General features: G+C 40.9%; 1 protein-coding gene and 1 long non-coding RNA gene across 3 annotated transcripts in view; one reads left to right on the top strand and one right to left on the bottom strand.

The window, feature by feature from the left end:
- Positions 1-47: 47 nt before the first annotated feature.
- Positions 48-21,122, top strand: part of TTLL5 (Tubulin tyrosine ligase-like 5) — an 86,283-nt gene continuing 65,208 nt past the window's right edge. Inside the window, exon 1 of one of the 2 annotated variants that reach the window (XM_033472115.2) lies at positions 48-205. The gene's annotated coding sequence lies outside the window, so the exon portion shown is untranslated. The remainder of the gene's footprint in view (positions 206-21,122) is intronic. The other variant, XM_033472113.2, reaches the window with a different exon arrangement.
- On the bottom strand, positions 15,815-17,598 carry LOC143261127 (uncharacterized). The gene is made up of 2 exons (XR_013035344.1): positions 16,572-17,598; positions 15,815-16,386 (listed from the first exon to the last, which is right to left on the bottom strand). It is a non-coding gene; the product is annotated as an uncharacterized LOC143261127 (long non-coding RNA).

The raw sequence follows: 21,122 nt of genomic DNA, 5'->3' as shown, positions 1-21,122 counted from the left end.
AAGGTCAGAACTTTTGTTCGAGCATGTACTCGGTTTAGTTCGTCTTTCGGTTGATAGAGGCAGTCTTCGTCGTGCTGCCATACGGTATGGCTGCGGTTCGTCGCAAGTTTTCTCCTTATCCCGCTATAAATTAAAGCGAATCATTGATAGTGATGTTTCACTCGTTCGCCGGTTCGACAAAAGCTGCCCGCGCTTTCGTATGCTGGTGAGTACTGTCACGAAATCTGATTAATTGCATCGATTGTCGGAGCGTTCGTCGAGCACGCGGACGGCACGTCGTCTGCCAGGCTGACAAGCATCATTCTTTTTCCTCTCAGCTGGCTGGCTGGCTGGCTGGACCGTTTTCGGTTTAGATCGGTTTTTCGTCTTTTATTTTTGATTCGTATATTACGTACGATTCGTCCCGTCGAAACGAACAGGCTCGGTCGGCTTTATTCTCTTTTTTGGACGATTAAATAATCGTTGCAACAAAGAACCAGCAACGCGCGTTTTTTCCGTCGAAGAAATTGTTCGCTTTCTGTCCATCTTAGAGATTTTCAAAGGAAAACCACCCGTTCTTTTCGATAATTTCCGCGATTCGATCATTTTACCCGCCGCGATACAGAGAACGACGAGTCCGACGGCGATATCCGCTTCCCCGCGTTCGACGTCCACGAGCAAAAGCATCGCGTATTTTTATCGCGTTCTATTTCCGTCCTGGCGCATTCAGTTTCTTCTAACAGTTTTCCCAAAACGTTAGAGAAAACAACGCCGACGCGATCCTGTCACGAATTTTCGCTCGCCGTCGCCGTCGTCGTCGTCGAACGACGTTGCCGCGGTCGAGCGGCCGCCGCCGTTTTCGTTTCGACTCCCTCGTAAAACCGAACCGACACGGAAACCCAAAACGGTTCGCGGCCGGGGCTCTCGAGTTTGAAAAACACGTCCGGACGAACGTCGGCGATTAGGACCGACCGGACACACACGTGTTTGTATACAAATACGAGATGCATCATCGCACAGCCCTAAACGGTTCGCGGCACGATTCTCGCCCGCGAAACGAGGATTTTTAACGCGACGTTCGCGGCACGAGACACTCTTTTCTTTTTTGAAAATTCAGAAAATCGTTGAAATCTGGCGACGTGTGCGGCGAATTTCTCGCCGTGCGAACCTCCGCGAGTTGAAATTAACCTTCAAAAGTGCAGCTACGTTTGTCCGTTTGATTTCGCTGTGAGAATTGCGAATGGAGAAAGTTCGAGGACGAAAGAGGTTATATTTCGAATCGAACTGTCCTTTCGACGGGATTTTCGTGAAAGACCTTCGAACGTTCGAAGTTTACGGAACGGTTAGGGACGATTGAACATATCAGGTCTAGTAATAATTAATGTCGTTTTCCGATACATTTTTAAAACTGATTTATTTAAACGAAACAAAAAAATTCGATCAACGATATAGTTGCCGTTGTTTTCAGCTACTTGTGCCCAACGCTAGGGTTAAAAACAGGTTATGTCAAGATTGTATTAAGATTATGTCAAGATTATGTCGAGGTTATGTCAAGATTAATTATATTAAGAAACGACACTAATTATTAAATAATAATAATAATAGTAAAAATAATAATAATAATATTAATAATAATTATTAAATACTCTAGTCAAGACTGTAGTCAAATATTGTAGCTACGAACGCGAATATATCGTTGAATAATCGTATCCTAATCGATTGAAATGAACGATTACAAGAAGAAATGTTCGATGCTCGAACGTAATTCGATCCGGTTGGAATTTCGCTGAAACTTAGTTGACAGGCACGGTGCGCAAGACTTTCTCTTGGCAAGTTTGACACGGCCGAGCGAAATTAATTCACCCTCGGATAAATCAGTCCAACCCTATCGCGGTTAGCAACGACCTGCTTTTGGAACCCGATGGGGTTAAATTGAAATGCCGGGTTGGCCTGCTTTTCCTTGTTTTTTTTTCCTCGCCGATGATACTTTCCTGAATTTTGCAACGCGGCCAATTAAAACCGATGTCCTAGACGATAACGCAGTCAGCCGGGATATACCCGTTGCACGCGCGCTGCAAAACCCCGGCCTGCAATCGCGTTGCACCAGAGAGTCCTTCATCGAACGCGCAACGAAATTCGCCGTTCGAACAGCGCCGACTTAATAATGCCTTTCGAATTCGCCGAGTTTAAACGAATATCTGCGACCAGTCGGACCGTGAATTTTTGGAAATCGGCGTTAGAAAACCGTTCGGTGACGTACGATTGGATTTTCCGTTGCAAGTTTTTCTTAATCTCTTTCTTAATTTTTTCTGACACGCCATTTTCTTCGCAGTTGCTGCGATTAGAAAATTATTCGATTGCAATAATTTCGTAGAAGGGAAAGAAAATCAATGCTTATCGCTATGTGCATAGTTACTCGAATGCTTACATATCGATCGCAAGGGATCAGAATTTTATTCGAATTTTCAAGGACAGAATATTATATAATAATGTATAATAATATTATATATATAATATATATATATAATATAATATGATATAATATAATATAATATAATTATATATATATATATATATATATATATATATATATATATATATATATATATATATATATTATATAATAATATTATATATAATAATATTATTGTTAGAAATTTGTATGACGAGTCTAGAATCTAGTAGATCGAGATGCGAATAATTTCTGTTCCCCGCGGAATTTTAACAATGATTTATTATTAACGTATACAGGGTGTCCCAAGAATGTCTCGCAATCCGAAAGTGGCGGGTTCCTCGGGTCATTCGAAGCAACTTTCTCCTTTACAAAAATGTTCTCCGAGGCACCGTTAACGAATTATCAACGAAAAACAGTGCGCCAATGAGAGGCGAAGCTCAGTTCCGCTGATTGGCGCGGCCGCCTCGCGCCAGCCGAGCTCGCCTACTCATTGGTCGCTGCTTTTTCGTTGATAACTCGTTAACGGTGCCTCGTCATAAATTCTTGTAAAGGAAAAAGTTGCTCGAAATGACCCCAGGAACCCGTCATTTCTTTCTCGTGCAATAATTTTCGGACATCCTGTATTATGCGAGCGTAAATTAGAAAAAAACTAGCGGTGCACGATGAAAGCAAAGGCTTCAAAGTTTTCGAACGGGTTCTGATTTGTCGTCGCAAGGCAGTCTCTGTTCGAAAATTAGAGCAGTTCAGCGACGATCGGTAATTCAGTGCGCCGAGTTCGAATCTCGAAGCTTCTTTCGCGAGAGTTCCGAGTCCGAGGCGAATTCGGCCAGCTGCGTTTTCACCGGTAACGCGGAACTCAGTAACACAAGGCCCGAATCCGCGGCGTTCCTTTTTTCTTGTTCCGGTAACGCGACCGGCACGGTTTTCTCTTTTAACCGACGTGACGGCTACGGCCGTTCGTCACGATAGAAATCGCGCGCAGTGCGCGGCACGTATAATTCGAGGTAATGATACTGTGCGTGGCGGGCAATAATCCCGCCGGGGTCCGTAAACAGAGGTTCGGGGCCCGTTCGGCAAACAGTACTCTTGGAAAAATTCCCCTCTTCCCCCTCCTCTTCGCAGTGCCGGGCAAACCGGCCGCCATTTTTTCAACCCTACTGCGATCTCAAAAGTACATTTATTTGCACAAAGTACATTCATTACTCATTAATCCTCGAAACACGGTGGGCGGGTCATTTTGACCCGACCGTGCGATCGATTTGCTTTGTAATTTACGATATAGTTGTAATTAAATTTAAACGTGCAACAGGTTTCGCGCTTTTGAATGTCGCGCTAATACAGATGAGCATTAATGTATGCTCATTTTAAGCTCGTTCTCTCCGACGAAATTACGGCAGTTCGTAGGCCAACGATCTCGCGAATGTGTTTCTCGATTATTCGTTCGAAAGAATTGGAATTGAATTGGAATTGAATTGAAATTGGATTGGAATTGAATTGAAATTGAATTGGAATTGAATTGAATTAGAATTGAATTGGAATTGAATTGGAATTGAATTGGAATTGAATTGGAATTGAATTGGAATTGAATTAGAATTGAATTGGAATTGAATTGAATTGAAATAAAAATTCGAAAGAAGATTGCCACGCTCGGATCTCGTGCGAGGTTATGGTCAACGTGTTCTAATCGTGCTCCGTCCGTGCCCGTAGTCCGGTGTGAACGCAGCCGACCGAATTGGCGGCTCGTGAAAACGAATTGTGCGCCGTGTAACGTAAAATGTTTCGCGGGTCACGTGAGGAAACCCTTCGCGAAAACGTGTTACGTGGCGCGATTTAAAACGACAAACGGTATTCTCTCCCGTCCCTTCTCTTCCTCTTCCACTTCCTCCACTTCCCCTTCCCCTTCCCCCTCCCCGTCTTTTTCTCACTTGCTCGGCGTCCGTTCACGGCCGAGCCACGCGGCGAAATTCCTAGCGAATCCTCCGGGGCGAAGACGTTGCCGCGCACGGAAAGACAGCACAAGCCCGTTCGTGCGGCTAATCGAATCTAATTGAGGCGGAGCGTCACGGAACGACCCGCGTCGTGCGATTCGATTACAATTCGGGCCTTATCCGCCGGCCGGTCGCCGCGATCTGCATCGACAGATGCAGCGCGAGATCCGTCGTAATTCGATGATACAGTCTTGTCTTGACGCTGGACTGCGAATTTTTATTTCAATTCCAATTCAATTCTAATTCAATTTCAATTCAATTTCAATTCAATTTCAATTCAATTCCAATTCAATTCCAATTCAATTCCAATTCAATTCCAATTCAATTCCAATTCAATTCCAATTCAATTCCAATTCAATTCCAATTCAATTCCAATTCAATTCCAATTCAATTCTAATTCAATTCAATTCAATTGCAATTCAATTTCAATTAATTCCAATTCAATTAATTCCAATTCAATTCTAATTCAATTCAATTCCAATTCATATCATTTTATTTTATTTTATCTTATTTAATTTTGATTTTGAGAAACGCGAGTTAAATAAAAATGTCTCTCCTCTTTTCTGCATTTTCTACGGTCGCCGGAAAGAGTGTTCGAATTCAGAGGAAATCGATGTAGAAAAGAAACGTACACTTTGACGTTTCCAGTAAGAAAATGATTTTAAGTTCACTATTATTGATCACGTATCCATAATTCAATAGTATTCGCACATCTTTCAAAACGTATTATAATAACTTCTTTATGATCGGTACCAGGCGACCTAAATATTTTTGGGGATATTAGAGAGATTGGTTTGCCAGGCAATAGTAGATTAGGCAATATAGATTATGCCAGGCATAATCGAAAAGTTATCTATCGAAAAATCTGAGCCTTTATTAATTTACGTATAAAATTCGCGGTCCAGCGATCATCGAATGTCGGAGCCTCTCTAAATCAGTTCAAAAATTATTTCAAACTAAAATTGGAATTTGTACAACACCACTTATCCAGAACGTTTTTCATAAAATTTATTCGGAGACAGAATCCTACGGCTCGGACGCTCCGCGTTCGAAAAATAGGTGGCCCAATGAATTCGCTTCTTAACTCGACAACGCGTCAAGGGAGAAAACGGGGACGCCGGGGGACTCTTCGATAAATTTCTCTCCTTATTGCGCCGGCTAAGCGACCGGCTGATCTCTAAGTCCTCGAATCCCCCGAGAGCGTCCGTGTTCGCAGCAGTTTCCTCGAAGGCTACCGGCTAACAAAAGCGAACCCGCCCCGAGGCAACCGGAGGCCTCGTTCCGGCTTTCGTATTCGCCAGAAAATTTCAAGGGACCACCGCAGCGCGCTTTCTTTCGCACGCGAAAAGTCCCCAGGCACGTTGACCTTTCCGCCGCACCGCGTCGAAACACGTCGTCGACGCGCGGCCACGTAAAACACGCGCCACCGCGACCATAACTCACGTCCTACGCCGTCCCTTTTATTTCTGTCCGGGAACATTGTTCGCCGAAAGGCAAAAAGCTCGCAGATACGCTTCGCGTACAGCCCGCGCGCCCGTTTTCAACTAATTAGACGGTACTCTCGTTGGCTTTCCGAGGAATGGGAGAATCCATACCGCGAGATTCAGACAGGAAATTTCGAAATTTTAAGAGATATATGAGAATTGACGAAGCTTTAATGACTCAAAAATTGACGAAGTTATAGTAACTTGAAAATTGGCGAAGCTTTAATGACTCAAAAATTTGTTGGAGCTTTAATGACTCAAAATTTGTTGGGGCTTTAATGACTCAAAAATTGGCGAAGCTCTAGTGACTCAAAAATAGAGAAAGTTATAGTAACTTGAAGATTGACGAAGCTTTAATGACTCAAAAATTGACGAAGCCCTAGTGATTCGAAAATTGACGAAGTTATAGTAAGTCGAAAATAGAGAAAGCTATAGAACTTGAAAATTCGCGAAGCTTTAACGACTCAAAAATTAGATGAAGCTTTAATGACTCAAAAATTGACGAAGCCCTAGTGATTCGAAAATTGACGAAGTTATAGTAAGTCGAAAATAGAGAAAGCTATAGAACTTGAAAATTCGCGAAGCTTTAACGACTCAAAAATTAGATGAAGCTTTAATGACTCAAAAATTGACGAAGCCCTAGTGATTCGAAAATTGACGAAGTTATAGTAAGTCGAAAATTGAGAAAGCTATAGAACTTAAAAATTGACGAAGCTTTAACGTCTCAAAAATTAGATGAAGCTTTAATGACTCAAAAATTGACGAAGCTTTAGTGACTAAAAAATAGACGAAGCTATGATGTCTCGAAAATTGCCGAAGGTACGTTGACGTGAAAATTGACGAGACCACGTTGATTTGAAATTTAAATAGCCTCTCTTGGGAGAAACTGTTTAGCGATCTTATCGCCGTGATTGCTCGGGATCCATTACACCGATCGACTTGAAATTTTCAGTTGCCCTTCGGCGCACCTGTGGTTAGCATTTCTATTATATTCGAGTCGGAACAATGCATTTTCCATCCCACGATTTGCGGAGGACTACAAAGCCGCTGCAAATTGCTGCTCGTTCTTCAAAGTGCTGTTATCGTTTTCGTGTTTCAGTTTACTTTTTAATCCTTTCAGTGCCGACCAATAGAGTCGTGTATACCTGAACGGAAAATACGGAACCAGTTTCGATGTACATAGGTCGATGAAGTTTCGTTACGAAATTATAAAAGTGCCAGGCTCGAGACAAATATTTTTATTAAATAATACCGTTATTTCACAACTTATTACAACCATTTTTTAATTTTTTAATCGTTCGGTTTTAGCATTTAACAATTACAATATTTGTATCATTTACAACATTTACAATATTTACAACATTTACAACATTTACAATATTTACAACATTTACAACATTTGCAATATTTATAACATTTACAACATTTACAATATTTACAACATTTACAATATTTACAACGTTTACAACATTTACAATATTTACAATATTTATAATATATTATAATTATTTATAATATTTAATACTTACATAAAATAGTATATATCATATATTTAGTTCTGCAAATATATTATAAAAAATACATATTCACCCATATACACAAGTAAATTAAATTAATATCGAAAGTGGAAGTATCATGAGAGAGTGGGAGAGGGGGTAGCGGAGGTGCGCAAATCACGAATCGTTCGTGCATACACCGAAGTAATAAAGCGGCCGGCTAGAGCGAGAGCTTTTGCAATCGCGTGGCAGAAAGATTCGCATTGCGATCGGATTATACTAGCGGCTTGATGAGCACGCTTTGGTTCGGAGGCTTTGATTTTCAAGAGAAGGCGGCGTCCGTTGAATACGCTAATGCGGCGAGAGCCATAGGAAAACATGATTTCTCTTGATCACGGCATGCAAGAGCGCGCGAGGTGGCGTAACGCGTTCCACCTAGCTGATGTAAACAGAATTTCAATAATGGAACGGAGTAAGCCGAGGGGTTACACGCCAGGCGGCAAGCAACAGCCGTGCGTAACATGAGAAATATAAGTAAACGAAACAAACTTTGTAAACATTACAATACCAACGTACCTGGAATTACCGGCGGGTCCTCCGTAACCAGTGTGGGTGCAATAAAGTACGCGTCCCAGAAAAAGTTCTCTGTACGCGTCGTACGTAGTTGGTAAATTTCAACGGTTCGAACTTCCGATAAAACGTAGAGCACGTTAATTAATCTTACCATTTCGTTATTGTTTCGATGAATCTGCAGCTTCAGGATTTAACGCGTACAGAGACCTTCTTCTGGGACACGTACTTTATTGCACCCACGCTGGTTACGAGAGGACCCGCCAGTAATTCCAGGTACGTTACTATTGCAACGTTACAAATAGTTTGTAACATTATATTTGAACAATTTTTTTTTTCACGAAAAATGTCAATGAAAATTAATTAGAAATTATTGTTCAACAAATGCGAAACAAATTTAATTATCCACAGTTGAAAGTGACTGTTTTTTAAGTATTTTTCGTGAAAATTTCATTGCAATGTCTTCGATGGTTCAAAAGTTACAACAGAATGTCGCTGAAAGCGCCTCTCGTTTCCTTCCCTTCCTCTTAACATACTATCATATTTTCTTCGCAGTTGCTGCGATTAGAAAATTATTCGATTGCAATAATTTCGTAGAAGCGAAAGAATATCGATGCTTATCGCTGTATGCATAGTTACACGAATGCTTGAATATCGATCGCAAGGGATCAGAATTTTATTCGAATTTTGAAGGACAGAATAACATCTACGCTTAACAAGTTATTGTTAGAAATTTGTATGACGAGTCTAGAATTTGCGAACAATTTCTGTTCCCCGCGGAATTTTAACAATGATTTATTATTAACGTGTACAGGGTGTCCCAAAAATGTCTCGCAATCCGAAAGTGGCGGGTTCCTCGGGTCATTCGAAGCAACTTTTTCCTTTGCAAAAATGTTCTCCGAGGTACCGTTAACGAGTTATCAACGAAAAACAGTACGCCAATGAGAGGCGAGCTCGGCTGGCGCGAGGCGACCGAGCCAATCAGCGCAACCGGGCCTCGCGCGCTCGTTGGCTCGGCGAGCGCGGCTGGCGCGAGGTGGCAGAATCAATCAGCGCGCAGCTGGGGATCGCGCGCTCGTAGCTCGGTGAGCGCGGCTAGCGCGAGGCAGCCGAGCCAATGAGCGGAACTGGGCTTCGCGCGCTGGTTGGCTAGGCCGGCTCGCGTCGGCCGTACTCGATTCTTATTGGCGCACTGTTTTTCGTTGATAACTCGTTAACGGTGCCTCGGAGAACATTTTTGTAAAGGAAGAAGTTGCTTCAAATGATCCGAGGAACCCGCTGTTTCCGGATTGCGAGACATTTTTGGAGACACCCTGTAGACTGTTGTAAATTGATGCGAAGACAAAAGAAGTGTGAAACAATGCATATGAAGACGATTATTTGATTGAAACGATGAGCGAGTGAGCTACTAGAGCAAGCCACTATAGTGGCGCGTCGTGCCTAAAAGGTTAAAAACGAGTCCACGCGCATCGAGACCGAGGCTTCCGGACGATCCGAGGTAATTATTATTATTATTATTATTGCTTATTATTGCTCCGTAATGGAACGGTTGATATTATTTAATTGAATCGATCCCACAGTGTGGCACAGAACCGGCGGATATTCGGCGACCTTGTCCCCGCGCGCGCGCAACGTCTCCGTATCGACGGGCTTGTAAAAATTGCATATTGCCGGTTCGGTTCTCTTTAAACGTTATGGTCTACTTCCATTGTCGTTATCGAGCTTGTTCCCGAGGGAGGATCTCAAGGCCGACCGCATGTATAAATCAGTTCGCGATACGCGCGGACCTCTTTGATTCTCGTGCCTTTGTCTTCGCGACGAGAACGACGTACCACCGGCAGAAAGTGTGTTCGAACGACTTTTAGAACGCGGCGAACCCCTTCTTTTTTAAAGCTGCAACGAACGGCTTGGACGCTTTTTAAACGTTGGAGTTCACTGTGCGACCACTGATATAGTTTCTCTTCAATTTTGCTTAGAATTTTGTTAGAAAGTACATTCGTAAAAAACTGCGACTTTCGCGACCTTTAATTGTCCAATATATCATAAATAATGTCTACCGATTCCGAGGAAATCTTCAGAATTCGTATGTGTTACCGGGATTAAGTACGAAATAGTTAATTCATTTTTCAATATATTTTTAAATATATTTTTTTACATATTTTTAAATATATTTTTTACGCAATTTTTGTTATATTTTTCAATATATTTTCTTACACAATTTTTAAGATATTCTTCGATATATTTTTGAATATATTTTTTAATATAATTTTTAATATATTTCTAGATATATTTTTTCACACAATTTTAAATATATTTTCAAACATATCTTTGGAAAATAGTCGAAAGAAGTATAAGCAACGTTTCGTTTCTGTCGTTCCAAGTAAACAGCAAAATTAAAAAAAAAGCTATTTTACTTTCAAAATTTCAAAAGAAAAAAATTATTCCCACCATTTCGCTTGATTTGTAGTAGTACAATCGTTCATCGCGGTGAACCTAATCGAGCCAGATCCTGCTGGTCTACACGCCTATCATGGCGGGAGTGTCCCGCGGCAATATCGGAAATGAGACGGTCACGGTGAACAGTTAATTGTCCACCGTGAGAAGCATCGTTCGACGATACCGCGTCCGATGATGCAACGAGAACGGTTACCGTTGTCCACTTCCGGGACCCGGTGGCCGGCCGGCGTCGGCCGCCGATAGGCGGGAGGAGGACAGTTCCTATCCGGCAAAGGCCGTTTACACGCGTTCCGCCCGAGGTGCTTTGTTATTCGACGAAGGAGGCTATCGGAAATACCTGTTGGCGGTCTGAACGAGTGGGAGGACTCGAACGTCTATATCTGCTCGGGTGCCGTGATCGTCGCGACCGCGGCCAGGATCCCGCCGCGCGCCGCATTTGCATAGATACCAGGCCTGGAAGCTCGAAGGCCCGATACCGGCCCGCGCCGCCCGGAGCCACCGCTCCGTGATCGATAGTTTCGTGAACCCGTTCGAGCGAGAGGACCGCTGAAACCGAGTCAAGGTAGGAGAGCCGTCGTGTCGTCGCGACGCCACCGATTACCTTATCGTCGATTCCCATCGATATAAACTGTCTGATTGCCTGCTTTCCGGAGGCCCGAACGAGGCCCTAACACACTAAATCAACGGAACACTTAGTCTGCTTTTTGACATGATCGAACAAGCGATTTCGTTCTAAGTTGCGTTTTCTTTAAGCGCGCGATCTCGTACTCGAGACTTTATATTATATTTTTATATTTATATTGTATTTATATAATTTTATATTATATTTATATATTTATATAAATTTAATATAATAAATAATAATAATAAATATAATAATATAAGTATATATTATATTTATATATTTAATTTATAATTAATTTAAATAGCTAACACTGGAACCACCAAGCCCTAAACATGACTAATCCACAAAGTGTCTCGAAAGTTACTTAAAAGGAAGTGAGGTGTTCCTGAGATAATTTGAAGTAACTTTCTCCTTAGCGGAAATGTGATCCGCCGCTTCGTTTAGGAGTTATTAACGAAAAACGGCGACCAATGAGAGACGAGCTCGGCTGGCGCGAGGCGACTGAGTCAGCGAGCGCGCGCAGCCATTGGCTCCGCCGTCCGCCATTGGCTCGGCCGACCCTCGTTGGCTCGGCCGCCGCGCGCCAGCTTATCTCGCCTCTCAGTGGTCACCATTTCCCCGATCTTTAGTAACTTTTTGGACACCCTGTATATCATTTTATAATAATGACAAGATTGGATTTATTTAAACTACGAACGAAGAGGTTCGTATACAAATTTCTGACCAGAATGTCATTTCGATCAGATTTGTAATTCTAGCAACGAATGTTGCTGCGTTCGTTTATCGCTGTAGACCTAAAAGTGGCTGATATTTATTGTATTTTTCGTATTTAAAAAATTTACATTGCGTATTAAATGCATACATCGTATTCTCTTATGAAACGTGGGAGAAATGTCGGTACACACAAAGAAAAGCTGTAAAATAAATTCTCCATAAATTCTCCAACTATTATGTGTTCCAATTTTAAAGAATTAGGTATATTCAGAAAATTCATTCGTCGTTCTTCACGCGAAATATGAAACGGAAATGTAACTCGACACTCTGTGGTTTTCAATAAATTAATCGCTTTATTACTCGCACGGAACGACTAGGCAAACGATCGTTGATGAATGACGCGTGAGACGGTAACGGTTAGCCAATTATTATGCGGGAAGGAAATCGATATTAACGCTTAACCTAACCGAGAGAGCAGTAATGATGACCGGTGTGCGGTGACTCATAGGAGTGAGAATATGTATAATAATTAATATAATAATAAAATAATATATAATTATTAATAATAATATTATAATATAATATTATAATTATTATATAAACATATAATAATTATATAATAACTAATAAATATATATATAATTCATTTCGATTTCGTAAAGTTTTAATTGTAAATCTTGCTCCGATAACTGTGATTTATTCGATCGTTCCCAGACGATGAAGTCTTTTAATATCGCGAAATTAAAAACCTGTCAATTTGTCCGCGTGAAAAGAATTGAGCAGCAATTTCGCGCGTGATCGATGGTCCTCGAAATTGTCAGCGAACGTTGCGCCGCGCCGCGCCGTCGGAAAAAAAGGTAATCGCTCGTAAATGACGCGGAGCGGCGCTGCGATCGCGATCGCCAGTGAAATCTGCATAATTCGAAGACGGATCCCCCGGCGCGGCGTCGTCGCGTCGGATCCGGGGGTCGGCGGATCCGTTTGGTAATTCGCCGATTGAAATGTAAAACGGAGAATTTCCATCGACGAGCACGAACCGAACCCGGAGCGTTGTCAGCTCATTAGGGGCTCTGACTGCTCCCTAATGTCTTCATCCTTCCGGAACGAGCTTTCGATCGTCCTTCTTCCCCGGTTTCGCCGGAAAATCCGGCGAGATTTTGCTTCGGGTCTATTTATATGGGAGAAGATATCAATGCGATTCGGGTAACGAGGACGCTTCGGGAATACGATCGCGTCTTTTCACTGAATTTACCGGACGGTGTGCGGCCGTACACGGGGTACGCTACAACGCGATGCACGCGTTTGCGTGAGACGAGGGTTGGACAAGCCGTTGTGCGTGAGCGCTGCGCGAGTTGTGACGTCATGGATTGGATAAGGACAGACTTTGGTTCGGTCTAGCAGCTGTTTACGTGGCTGCGGAGAAATAGATTTTTGAAATATTAAATAGGTTATATATTACTATTATAATATATAAATATGTATATATTATATAAATTATTATACAGGGTGTCCCACAATTATTTTAACAGCCGAAAATGAGGGGTAGCTGAGGTCATTTGAAGTAACTTTTTCCTTTGCGAAAATGCAATCCGCGGCTTTGTTTACGAGTTATTAACGAAAAACACTGGCCAATGAGAGGTGACGGTGCGAGAGAGAGGGTCCGCGAGAGAGTCCGCAGCACGAGGCTTTGACAGAAGGTCGGGACGGACTCGAGCCGCGATCGAAGTATTGAACAAGTCACAAGGCGAGAACTTTACGGATTTTTTTTACTACATAACAGTGATATTTTTAAGAAAAACGCTGTTCACCTTTACTTTAGAACGTCTGAAGAATATTTACTAATTTTTCGGACCCGAAATAATATGAAGTTTAACCGTGACAGCTGTTTTAATTTTCTGGTGTGCATGACACCTCGTGTGTACCATATGAAATTTTTATGCAAGGTGTACAGTGAAGATTAACGAATGATTTTCAAAGCTGATTTATTAATAAATAAGGGACCTAAAGGATTTGTTTATTAGAGAGATATGAAAAATATTATCAGTAAGAAACTCACCCATTTAGTTCAGGATGCATTTGCTGGCTGAAATTCATGATGTCGAAGGGCACTGACCTTGTACAACGTACAGCTGATCTTTCACTGCACTGTCACTAAACACTGATCACTTAATTAATCACTGATAATCCGAATCACTTGTGGATATTTAAGAAAGATCACTGAGACTCGTTTGCGGATAATCGTTTATTCGACGCGTTCGTTCGGAAGTCGACGTTTCACTGCCAAAAAATCGAGGCCTCGACCGTGGGCCCTTGTCGTTCGTCTTTCGGCCGTCCGAGGAAATAACACCCGATACTATTTTCTTCGAAGCGCAGGGTACCGCCAAATGAAATATACAAGATATGCCGAGACGTAAACTGTGTCCGACCCGCTGTCACCCTGCGCTCTTAGAACGTAATTAATGGCCGTGCGAAGAAAATGGTATCGAGTGTCATTTCCTCGGACGGCCGAACGAAGAACAACAAGGACCCACAGTCAAGGCCTGAATTTTTCGGCAGTGAAACGTCGACTTCCGAACGAACGCGTCGAATAAACGATTATCCGCGAACGAGTCTCAGTGATCTTTCTTAAATATCCACAAGTGATTCGGATTATCAGTGATTAAATAACTGATCAGTGTTTGGTGACAGTGCAGTGTAAGTGAACTTCGCAAATAACCATACCAGAGGTTCCACCGACAGTATCCCTCGAATGTTGCGGTCATCGACCTGGGATCAGCTGTTCGTTGTACGAGGTCAGTACGTACGAGTCAGCAAATGCATCCTCAACTAAATGGGTGAGTTTCTTATCGATAATATTTTTCATATTTCTCTAAAAAACAAATCCTTTACGTACCTTAACGCGATTATTTATTATTAAATCAGCTTTGCGAATCATTCGTTGAATTCTGTTCGTACACGGAATTATTTAAATTAAAATATCATTTACGAACTTTGTTAATCTTCACTGTACACCTTGCATAAAAATTTCATATGGTACACATAAGGTGTCATGCACACCAGAAAATTAAAACGACTGTCACGGTTAAACTACATATTATTTCGAGTCCGAAAAATTAGTGAATATTCTTCAGACGTTTTAAAGTAAAGGTGAACAGCGTTTTTCTTAAAAATATCACTGTTATGTAGTTAAAAAAATCCGGAAAGTTCTCGCTTCGTGACTTGTTCAATACTTCGAACGCGGCTCGAGTCCGTCCCGACCTTCTGTCAAAGCCTCGTGCTGCGGACTCTCTCGCGGACCCTCTCTCTCGCACCGTCACCTCTCATTGGCCAGTGTTTTTCGTTAATAACTCGTAAACAAAGCCGCGGATTGCATTTTCGCAAAGGAAAAAGTTACTTCAAATGACCTCAGCTACCCCTCATTTTCGGCTGTTAAAATAATTGTGGGACACCCTGTATATTATATATATATATATATATATATATATATATATATATATATATATTATTATATATTATATATAATATTATATTATTATACATATTATATATATATTATATAAATAAATATATATATATTATTTTTTTTTTAATAGGTTATATTATTATATATATATATTTTTATCTTCTCGTGTAAATAGAAAAATGATAGTGTTCGAATATATTATTATTGTTTCAAAAAATGTTATATTTACCAAATTCTGTATTACACGAGAAGACGAAAATATTTTTACTATATCGACCAGTACATATTTTTTTCTATGAAGTTGGTTACAATTCCCAGCTATCCACAAAAATCTTCGAACTAGTAAATAATAAACATATTGGATACATACAATTCGATATACATATATCTATCGGACGCATACAATTAATGAAAAAGAAAATACAATGCAAGTAAAATTAATTATGTAAAAATTACATTATTAAAAATTAAATTACATTATTAATTATGTAAAATTAATAATGTAGAAAAACAAATTACAAGAAAAAAAAATCGAAAATTGGAAGAAAAGCAAAATACAAAGAATAGAAAAAGAAGAGAGATATTAAGATAAGATATTACATTAGTATATTTATATATTTATTTTTTATATATCTTTTTTATATTAAGATATTACATTATTATATGTTGTATCAGCAAGATTTTCAAATGGTAAAAAGTAATGAAATGTGACATTTTTTCAAAAATTATGCTGCATTTTGATGTATTGATTTTATTAGAAATTTACGATGCGCGTAATACGAAATTGAACTGTAACATGAAATTTGGAAATTTACGAAATATGAAATTTATGAAATCGTTGTATCGGTCGGCTGCGGGCCGGTTCTTAGGAGAGCCTCGATGCTCCGTAACATCGATTTAAATACCGCATTCCAGACGATTGCCGGCTTGATTGATATTGCCTATCAAGGAGCACCTGTGGCCTCCGACGCTTAGGCTACTGGCGATCCATTTGCTCAAGTGTTTTCGGCGTGATTGCGCCCCGTGTTTGATCGTCCGTCTCCGTTCGAGATGGATCGAATCCGGGTTGCATAAGTCAAAGGATTTTTAATGATGTTGCTGCTGTTGCATTTGGCAGGCATCGCCAGACCTGTGCAGGCCGCCGTTAAACGTTTCCTTAAAGAAATGATCAGATAAACTCGACCTTCTCTCGTTAGACGGTCCTCGAGCGAGCCGAACCGAGCTAACGCATCTCCGAAGAATATTGCACGCTCCAGAAAACACCGGCGCGGCTCGGCACGGTTCGGCACGACTCGGCTCGCCTCGGCTCGGCGACCGGTGTGTGGCTCGAAAGTGTTTACCTCGCGGCCGCAGCGAAATGACGTAAGTTTTCCAGTCCGGGGGGGAAACTCGGACTTTCCTCGGCGCTCTTCTTTTTCCCCGATTTTCCGCCGCCCTCCCCCCTGCCCAGCTCTACTTTCTCGCAACGCCCCCGCTCCGCGACGACGTTCAATTGCGCGACGCTCGGCCGCTAATTACGCTTACTCGTCGCCGGTTGAACACACGCGTTACCCGTTTTCCTTCGCGGAGCGTAGATTTTTGGGTCACGCCTCGATCGATCCCCCTCGACTTCTCGCGGTTCGCACGCCACGCCACGCCGTGTCACGCCGCGCCATGTCAAACAACGCCACGTCGAACCACGCGGCGATTTAGAAGCGGCGATTTAGGTGGCCGAAAATATTTTGCTATATCCGGAAGGTCGTAAAGGCCCGGTAATTGCTGCGCGCCAAAAGACCTTCTGGCGTTGTAAATATTTATGCACTTTCGCCGCTTGTGTCCCATGGGTCGGCCAGGTCAGAAAGGTGTCAGGTATCGGAAAACGTTCTAGTGAACCGTTCGAATAGGTTTTATTGTACCTATAGCGAAGGACATAACAGAAATATTCTTGAAATTTACGATCTGTGTATTGGGTGGGCAACTAAGTAATTGCCGATTTGTTCAATGAAATAAAACTTTTTTTTTGCTTGGAACGAAGTTTCGTCTGTAATGTATTTTCCATTTTGTTCGATGACCTTTTGCCGTCTCTCTGAGAACTTGAAAATTCCACGCTCGTAGAAAGTCTGATCGTTTTCGGCCAAAAACTGAGTTAAGCGAGATTTTACAGCGTCATCGTCGTTGAAAGTTTTACCACGAAGGGAGTTGTCCAGGGATCGAAATAAGTTGTAATCCGATGGCGCGAGATCAGGGCTATATGGTGGGTGTAACATCGATTCCCAAGCAATATCCATCAATTTTTGCCGAGTGGACAAAGACGTGTGCGGCCTAGCATTGTCCTGCTGGAAAATCACACCTTTACGATTGACCAATTCTGGACGCTTTTCCTTGACCGCTGCATTCAATTTGTCCAGTTGCTAACATTCACGGATAATACAAAATAACATAATAATAATAATAATAATTTTATAATATGACATTTACGGATATCATAAAAATGGGAGTGAGAGACACTTTAAATAATTGTTATATCAAGGTTTAAATTACAGCGAGTCTCAGGATTATTTGTATCCTCACTATTATACACTTTAAATAATTATTATGTCAAGGTTAAATTACAGTGAGTCTCAGAAGTATTCGTACCCTCACAATTTTGCACTTTAAATAATTGTTATTTCGTAACAATGAAAGTTTTCGTCACGATATTTAACCAAAAACTGGAAGAAATGTGCAGTTTTTTCTATCTTCCAACGCCTTCCAGCTCCGACATTCTCTAAATTTCCGTCACAGGCTCGGATAAAAAAGTTAAAAAAAATCGGGAGCTTTTTATTTCCTTTGTTTTGTCATTTCAAGTAATAGCAAAATTTAAAAAAAAATCATTTTAGTCGTCGTCTAGTCCCGCTATCATCCAAAAAAAATTCAAGTCGTTTAGTCCAGTCTTAAAAATGTTATTGCATTTTAAAAGGTGTACGTTCAATTTTGCGAGTAACTGTATACTTCAGTTATTACATACTATTATTACATTTGTATATTTTATTGTATTAATATTGTATTATTATTGTATTAATTATGAGGGTACGAAAACTCTTGAGACTCGCCGTACGTTTTACAAGCAGGTATACTACCCTAATAGAAAAATTTTCGGGGTGAAATTTTATTGCCTCCGTATAACATAACCTCGACATAACGATTATTTAAAGTGTAAAATTGTGAGGTTACAAATAATCCTGAGACTGGCTGTACGTCTTACCAGCAGGTATACTACCCTAATAGAGAAATTTTCGGGGTGAAATTTTATTGCCTCCGTATAACATAACCTCGACATAACGATTATTTAAAGTGTAAAATTGTGAGGTTACAAATAATCCTGAGACTGGCTGTACGTCTTACCAGCAGGTATACTACCCTAATAGAGAAATTTTCGGGGTGAAATTTTATTGCCTCTGTATAACATAACCTCGACATAACGATTATTTAAAGTGTAAAATTGTGAGGTTACAAATAATCCTGAGACTGGCTGTACGTCTTACCAGCAGGTATACTACCCTAATAGGGAAATTTTCGGGGTGAAATTTTATTGCCTCCGTATAATGTATAGTACCCTTACAAACGGTCAGAAACCATTTGTCTACCTAAATTGTCCGTCTCGGCCATTGTACGTCGCTTCGTCGCGTCCCGTGCTTTACCGTGCTACGCTGCGCCGTGCTATGATGGCATTTGCCACGTCACGCTCGACCTACGCGTCACTGTCTACTGTATTCATTTTCACCTCCGGAAAGGCGTCGAGCGAAAATCTTCGTTAACTTATTGGAGCGCGAAACGGCCGCGGACGACGCGACGCGACGTGCTCATAGAAACCAGCCGAGCTAACGAGCCGTCGGGAATAAAGTTAAAACCCCGGATTCGGTGGGGATTGTAAGGAATCGGATGGAATCGAGCGGCTGCGAATTATGCCACCTATACACGCACTGTGGGGCGCGCTGCGAATCTAGATGGAAAGATATGCTGCTGCTCGTCGGTAACGCTATTTACGCTAACGTTCCGAACTTTCGTTTCCGGTAGATATTAACGCAAATGTTATGAAAAAAATTGTGAAAAAAATTATGAAGAAAATTATGAAAATATTTATTTCGACGATCGAAAGAAATATTTTATTACTGAAGATTTTTCATTTATACGTGCGTGTGTACGTATAATATATGCATATACAGTATATGTATTATATATATATATGTATATATATAAATAATGTTAAGTAAATAATATGAAGTAGAAAATAATAAATAAATAATATTAAGTAAATAATATGAAGTACAAAATAATAAATAAATAATATTAAGTAAATAATATTGAGTACAGTATTAAGTACAAAATAATAAATCAATAATATTGAGTAAATAACATTATTATTTTGTACTTAATATTAAGTACAGTATTAAGTATACAGTAAATAATATTCAGTACAAGATAATAAATAAATAATATTAAGTAAATGATATTATTATTTTGTACTTAATATTATTTACTTTATATTATTTATTTATTATTTTCTACTTAAAATTATCTATTCCTTATTTTTTACTTATTACGTTCTGCTTGTTATTTTCTACTTATTTCCATTTATAAATTTAAACAAGACAGAAATGTTGGCGTCCGAAACCGGGTTTCTCGGTCGGATTTTTTTCAAGTTTGGTGGCCGAGGAGCGGCCGGCCCGGGAAAAACGGGTGGAAATTGACGCTATGCGACAACGATGGGTTCCCGGCGCGAATGGGAGCGATACAGAATGCGTGCCGTTCGGTCGTCGCCGCGATCGTCCGTGCACACCGGAAATCGAAAAGCTGCTGCCCCCCCCCCCCCCGCGAATCGATACGTCTCGTTGTTCGGTCCCTATGAAAGGGAAACACACTGCGGGCTAAGACTCGCCGCAGTCTCCTTCGCCAGCCAATTTCGACGTTCTGTAATCGAATGTAGACGAGAATCACGTGTACCGGGTGTATAAAGGGGCGGACGTTCTCTATGTTGAATTTCACGGACGGAATCGGAGCCGTGTTTGACCTATTTCCCTGCCAGGACGAATATCCACTCGTCGATTACCTTCGCCTATCGCCGTTCCATTATTATTTATTCATCCGGACGGTTGTACAATTCGCGTCCGAAATGTCGATAATGCTCGCTTCGGCCCCCAAACAATTATCTTCGTGTCCGCCTGTCGATTTTCTCTCGTCTCCTTTGTTCCTGAAACGCCGCACCGTTTATATACAGGGTGTTTCGAAATTATTGTACGAGCGAGAAGTGAGAGGTTCCTGAGGTCATTTCGAGCAAGTTTTTCCTTTACAAGAATTTTCTACGAGGCACCGTTAACGAGTTATCAACGAAAAAGCAGCGACCAATGAGAAGCGAGCTCGGCTGGCGCGAGGCTTCGCGCGCTCGTTAGCTCGGCCGCCGCGCGCCTACTCGAGCTCGCCGCTCTTTGGTCAGCGTTTTTCGTTAATAACTCGTTAACGGTGCCTCGGAGAACATTTTTGTAAAGGAGAAAGTTGCTTCGAATGACCTCAGGAATCCCTTATTTCTCGCTCGTACAATAATTTTGGGATACCCTGTATTTTTCAATTTACGATTATCCATATCGTAAAGACACAATTATGAGTTTATTCAATTATTATTATTATTATGAAATATTCAATTATTATTATTATTATGAAATATTCAATTATTATTCAATTTATTCAATTTACTTACGGCAAATGTTACAATATTATAACACTTGTTAAAAAGTCAGAATAAATGTCTTATCGTTACGTTCATAAACTAATATAAAACAGCTGTTATTTTTCTTTTTTGCTCCGTAATTCTAGTGTTAAACGGCAGTCACCGTACGGTCCCATTCATGGTTGTTCTCCGTTACGCGGCGCAGGAA

Source organism: Megalopta genalis, unplaced genomic scaffold (genome assembly GCF_051020955.1).
Source record: "Megalopta genalis isolate 19385.01 unplaced genomic scaffold, iyMegGena1_principal scaffold0037, whole genome shotgun sequence".
NCBI lineage: Eukaryota > Metazoa > Arthropoda > Insecta > Hymenoptera > Halictidae > Megalopta > Megalopta genalis.
This window is presented reverse-complemented; position numbering and strand designations above follow the sequence as displayed.